Here is a 6,000-nt window from a genome sequence, read left to right on the forward strand (position 1 = left end):
CCAAAGGCTCCTCTGCTGACCGGGAGCCCTTGGCTCTGGTCCTAACTGGATCCTGCCTGGTTTCCCTCCTCAGACCACATTCCTGTGGGCTGAACACAGAGGGCTGGCTTAAGGTGGAGGCAGAATTCAAAAGTCCCTGTCATTTCTCTTTTAACATGTGCAGAGGAAGTTAAGTCAGTGGAGCAAGTCTGGCTCATTACAAGGGAAAGAGGAAAGAGGAGACAAAGAGAGATGTTGGGAGAGGAAGCACAAAACATTCCGCACAACCCTTGGGGACTCCAGCCCCAGGAGCTGCTTTCTTTCTATGACCTGCTCTACAAAAAGGGGAAAGGGGAAATGAGCAGGGGAAAGGATGTCATCCCAGTTTGACCAAATACCAATTGGGGATGATGGGAATCAACAGGGACCTGGGCTGGGAAGGGAGCTGTCTGAGGGATAGGCTGGGGGGGAAGACATCAAAGGGCTGGAAGAATTCGTCCAGGGAAAGCAGTGAGGCCCCACAGCAGGGCATTCCTCTTCAAGGTCAAACCAAACACCTGGGTCAACCTAAGCCAAACATGATTCTTAAGGTCCTGGGGAGCCAGAACGACCACCTTCCTCTCCTCCCTCCAAAGCTTCATGGATCTGGAAAGCCCTAAATGGGCAGGGCTTATCCATATCTTTGGGTGCTTGGTCCCAGACCAAGAACATAGACAAAAAAGAGTAAAGGGCCCACGAGGATTACCGAGAGCAGCTAAATTCTTGAAATAGAGGCAGTTTCCTGTGGAATGCTGAGTAGCTGACAGGTGGCAGCTGAGTCAGGGCTGGGCCCAGTAGCCCCAGGGCCCCTCTTCCTCTGAAGACCCTCCAGCCAACGCCGGGGAAGAGTGAGGCTCCCCAATATCATTGCTCAGGGACCGCCAACCCCCCTCCACACCGCGTTACTTCTTCCAGCACTCACCCCTTGGGCAAACTAACTGCTCTCCTCCAGCCCGTAACTGGGCATTCCCATTTTGACTTTGTTCTGACACCAAACACCAAAGAAATCGGACAAACCTGACTCAGCCTCTCCCTCCCACCATTACAGCGGGTGCAGGCTTTCCACTGTGCGGAGGGGAACTGAAGCCCACATCAGCCCGGAGGAGGGTGATTCTCTGGCTCTCCCAGAATGTCACTTCCTTCTTTCAGCAAACGTTGACCAAGCACCTTATAACGTGTCAGGTACTGTGTTAGGTGCCGAGAGTCCCGGGGCTAAGACTGTGCCTCCTTCGATCCAGCCTCGAATCCAGACTTGCCCTTGAATCCAGCCAGGGACACGGAGGTGGCAGCGGGCCGGGGAGGGACCGGGGAGGGGCCGGGGAGGGGGCCGGAGGCTCAGCGCAGGCCGGAAGGCAGCAAACCTGGGCTTGGCCGCTCGAGCGCCTCCCGCGCGGAGTACTCGCGGGTAGGCGGAGCCGGGGGGGCGGAGCCGAGCTGCGGGAGAGGCCGCGACGGGGCGGGGCGCCGGCCGCTGGGAGCCCGGGGGCCGCGGGTTTGCTGCAGCCCGGGCGGGAACCGAGAGGAGGTGCCCCCGCCGCCCCCGCCCCGCGCGCGACTCCAGGCCTCGGCGGGGTGGGGGGATGGGGGAGCCGGCGCCTCGGCGCGCGCTAGATAAGGACCTGCTCCTCGGGGAGAAGCCCTCCCCGAACCCACCAGAACCTACCCCTAGTCAGAGCACTGAAAATAGGAAGGCCAACCGTTGGGATGGTGGGATTATGGGCCCCCACGGTGGCAGGGCGCGCGGGAGGAGGGGTGATTTCGGGGTTGTACCTCAGCAAGATGGTGGCAGGGAGGATGGGGCTCCCCAGCAGGAGCAAAGAAATGGATTCCCCTCCCCCTTTCCTACAGAACAAGGGCCTGGATCCTGTCTTGGGCCCCCTGCCCACTGGGGGAAGGCCTCATTCCATTCTCCATCAGAAGACAAGGAGGGAGAAGCTGCCTGGCCTTGGGGTGCAGTCAGATCAGTCATCCAACGCCTTAAAATGAAAATTGGTTCCTGTTGCTTCCTGGGCCCCCATTTAAGCTCTCCTCCAAAAGTCCTTTGCTTCCTTCTTTCCAGTTGCTAAGCTCCCACCTTTACCACCCCTCCAAACAAACCAGCTGGGGCAGAAGGCAGGTGCTTCCTCCTCCTCCCCACCCCCGACTGACCCCGCTGATCGGTCAGCTTCAGGCCCAGGACCCACCTCCCAGAGCCCGCTCCCCATGCCACCACCCCTAGGCTACAGGGACCCAGGCTCACTGAGCCATCGGAGCCACCACCTCTTCCTGCCCCCCTCCTCCTCCACCTTCCCCCAGCCAGCCCGTCCTGACCACCTAGGCCCCCCTCCATGGCCTGTCCCAGCCTAGGATGACCCCGGTCTCTTCCCTTCCTTCCGCGGAAAGAGGGCCGGCGCTAAGGGGGCTGGAGGGGGCCTCGGAATAGGAAGGGCAAGAAGGGGCAGCTCTGGGGAGGAGCTCCAGGAGGGAGGGGAGGATCTGCAGCCTCCCTGCCAGACACCCCACCCAGAGGAGGAGATGGCGCTGTAGCCCGGGATTCACTTCCCCTCCCCCGCCGCGTCAGTTGCGCGCCCGCGATTTCTCCATCTGACATCCCCCCTACCAGGCCAGCCGGCGCCGACACCGCGTCTGCAAGTTGTTGTAAGTCCGGCAGGAATGCCCGGGGGAGGTGCCTCTGGCCAGCAGAGTGCCCACTCGCTCCCAGGATGCGCAGGCCACTCCCGCGTCCCCCCCCCCCCCCCCCCCCCCCCCCCCGCGGGGGGGACCCCGGCGGGGGGGCGGGGGGGGCGCCGGGGGGGCGCCTGAGGCGGGCCTCGCCTTGGGGAGGGTGCCAGCCGGCCTCCTCCACTCCAAGAGCCAGCCAAGTATGTGAGGGAGCGAACGTGTGCAGGAGAGCGGGAGGGACCATCATTTCCAGCTCTTCTGCAAGACGGCGCAGTGGCCCAGGACGCTCGGGGACCCTCCCCAGGATGCCCGTGACCAACCTCCAACCGCTCAACGCTCACCAGCCCCACAGGCACCAGCCTCGGAACTGCAAACTTTCCAACTTCACCCCCGCTCTTTCCTCCCCTTTGGGACCAGAGATGTGTGGGGCGGTGCCCTCAGAGACACTCATACAGTTGGTTCTTGACGCTCGGCGCACACTGAACAACAGCGGGGCCAGGGAACTCCCGGCTTTTTCCACAGCTAATTATAGACGTGAAAGTCTGAGGATGTTTGCAAGCGGCAGAGAAACTGCTGAGGTTTCTCTACAAAGCTAAAGAAATTTAATTTGTGCACTCCCCTTCCCCAGCCCCCAACTTCTCCGACGTTTGCCCCCCCCCCCCCCCGGCCCCCCCCCCCCCCCCCCCCCTTTCCGCCCCCCCCCCCTGTTGAAAATTTTTTACTCGGTCTTTTTTTTTTTTTTTTTTCCATCTCTCTTTGGGGCTTTGGAGAAAGGGAACAGACGCGGAAAATATTTTTGCAACAGTTTTCCATTCTGCGTCTCATTCCCAAGCCAAGGGGGAGGGGGAGGGCAGGAACGGATGGGGGGAAATAAATGCTTTTTCCAAAAGCTCAGTTTGGGTGTGAAAAAGACGGTGCCTCCATGTCCCTACCCCCGTGGCTCAGGAATGACAAAAACTAGGAAAAGAGAAAGAAATCACTTGTTTGATTATTCGGTCTCTCAGAACGGAATCTAGGAAATACGGTGTTTGACAAATCTGTGCGCACACACACAGAGACGCTCACAGACACACACACTCCAAACCCAGTCGCAAGAAACAGGCTAGGCAGAGGAAATTCAGGGAGTTTTAGAAGCCATTGAGAGCAAAGAAAGAAACAAAGTTTGCAAATCGCGAGTCAATTCATTTTCTGCAAGCCTACCTCTCTTTCTAGCAAAGATCCGGGCTTCTCCAAGCGGGACTCTCCCTCCGGGTTTCCATGGACGGGGTAGGGTGGGGGTGAGCACCCACCGGTCTCCCCAGTGTGGCAACCACGCTAGAGATGCTGCCTCTGCCCTCTCGCCTTTCCAGCTACGGCCAGGGAGTGGGCTGGGTCTCCTCCCCCGGCCCTCCCAAAGGGAAGGACCTCTCAGGTTCCTGGAAGAAAATGGGTGCAGGGGAGCTGGACGGGTGTCTCTGGCCTTGCTCTCCTCGGAGGGATGGTTCCCCAGGAAGTTCGTGCTCCCCCCCTCAACCCCCAGCTTTGGACGGTCTCAACAGCAGAGCTTTCTTAAGAAAATGCTTGTCATGGCAACAGCTCCAGCCAACTCGGGCCAGACTCTTGCTCACCAGCTCCCCGGGAGCAGTGAGGGAGGAGAAGGGGGAGGAGCGAGAGCTGGAGCGGAGGTGGGGCTTGGCTGGAGGCCAGACCATTACTCTACTGTTAAGGTGGCCCGGTTTCGAGCTGCAGCGGCTTCCTGGTTCGTCTTAAGGGGGAATGGAAAAATGGAGGGGAGGAATCCTCTCTTCTCTCTGGTTTCCTCCCCTCCCTTGCTGTCACATGCGGGAAGGAAAGTAGGGTGGGGGGTGGAGGTGGGGAGTGGATGTGGGTGGCGGTATTCAACCGTTGCTGGGTGGAGGGAAAAAAGGAAGCTTCTGCTGGCTGTTGGCTTCCTGCAGCTCCTAAGGGCCTCTCAACCTCTTACTCACTTAGACCCAGGACCCAGAAACCCAAGGTGTCTGCGGCACCTTGTGCCACCGGCCCCCACCCTCCTGCCCCTGTCTGAATAGGGGGCTCCCTGGAGGAGAAGGAATTGCTTTGGATGGACACAAGTACACAGCTTTGCTCACACACAAATCTTAGTACACACCTCCTGACCCAGACTTTACACACACAATCCTAGGTCATATTTTGCTCCCTCTTGCCTCTGTACCTACCAGGGGCTCATCCACACTGCATGATAATAGCTGCTTTCTTATGAGCCTACTATGTGTGGGCTAAAGCAGAAAAGCTTTGCTTGTATATGTGGCCTCATTTCCACTGCTCATGGCAATCTTGGCAGGTACTTATTATTATCCTCATTTCAGAGTTGAGGAAATTGAGGATCAGGGGCTGGTGCAAGGTTATACACCTGGCTAATGACAGAGCCAGGATGCAAAGCCAATCAGACCGACTCCAAAGTCCATGGATTTTCCTGTGCTTGTGTCCTACTCCAACACACATTTCCATTTTCATGCCCTCACTCAGGCATCTGTGTGCACTTATACACAGCCTATAAATTGTTAATCACACCTCCACAGCCACACTCCCACCAGCATTGGGCAAGAGTACCACCCAGAGCTTTTGCCTGGATTTTGATTGTGGCTTTCAAGTACAAACATGCACCATCGACTGATTCACACAACAAATCTACATTGACTGATATATTCCCACACCTACCTCAGCACACCGGTGGCTCATTCATATTCATATGCTTCTGGAAGGCATGTTTACCTACACAGGTTAAGGTTGTCAACTGTGCAGTGAAGAAGGTGACCTCCCAGAACTTCAGGGTTTGGGAAGAGGCTTCTTAGATCCTTCCAGCCTAACCCAGCCCTTCACACCATCCCTGTCCTGCTTTGCATCCTGTCCTTCCTGCCCCAGGACGGAGAACCATAGGCACATGGGGAAACAGACTTGTGAATTGGACTTCTAGAGTCTACTTTCCTTCTGCCCCTTAGCATCCTCTCCAACTGCCTAACATTTGGGTCCTTTTCTCCTCTCTTTATTTTCCTATCCCACTGTTTCTCGAGAAATCATCTGCATCCTATTTCTAACCTCGGGGAAAGTTAAACAGATAAAAGGAAGGAAACTTTTTTAGATTTGTTACACTGGGCTCAGAACTTAGAGCTCCCCCAAGGTGGTGCTGAAGACTGCCTGCCGCCATCCATCTTGGGAGCCAGGTCCAAAATAAGCCTCTCCTGTCCTGTGCCTCCTCTCTCCTGCCCAGCTGGTGGAAGCTTGCAGGGGTGTGGGGGGATTTTAGGGTCACCTTCTACGGAAACCATCCATGGGCTTCTTTTC

At 57.3% G+C, this 6,000-nt stretch overlaps 1 protein-coding gene across 5 annotated transcripts in view; it reads right to left on the reverse strand.

Annotated features, from left to right (window-relative positions):
• ATP2B4 (ATPase plasma membrane Ca2+ transporting 4) overlaps window positions 1–4,278 on the reverse strand; it is a 90,264-nt gene extending 85,986 nt beyond the window's left edge. For 3 of the 5 annotated variants that reach the window (XM_035010265.1, XM_035010266.1, XM_035010267.1), the window contains exon 1: window positions 3,880–4,277. The gene's annotated coding sequence lies outside the window, so the exon portion shown is untranslated. Of the gene's footprint in view, window positions 1–2,617; window positions 2,680–3,879 lie in introns of those variants that run through there. The other 2 variants (XM_035010268.1, XM_035010264.1) reach the window with 2 other exon arrangements.
• Window positions 4,279–6,000: the final 1,722 nt, after the last annotated feature.

Source organism: Mirounga leonina, unplaced genomic scaffold (genome assembly GCF_011800145.1).
Source record: "Mirounga leonina isolate KUSES-001 unplaced genomic scaffold, KU_Mleo_1.0 Mir_154, whole genome shotgun sequence".
In the NCBI taxonomy this organism is placed as follows: Eukaryota; Metazoa; Chordata; class Mammalia; order Carnivora; family Phocidae; genus Mirounga; species Mirounga leonina.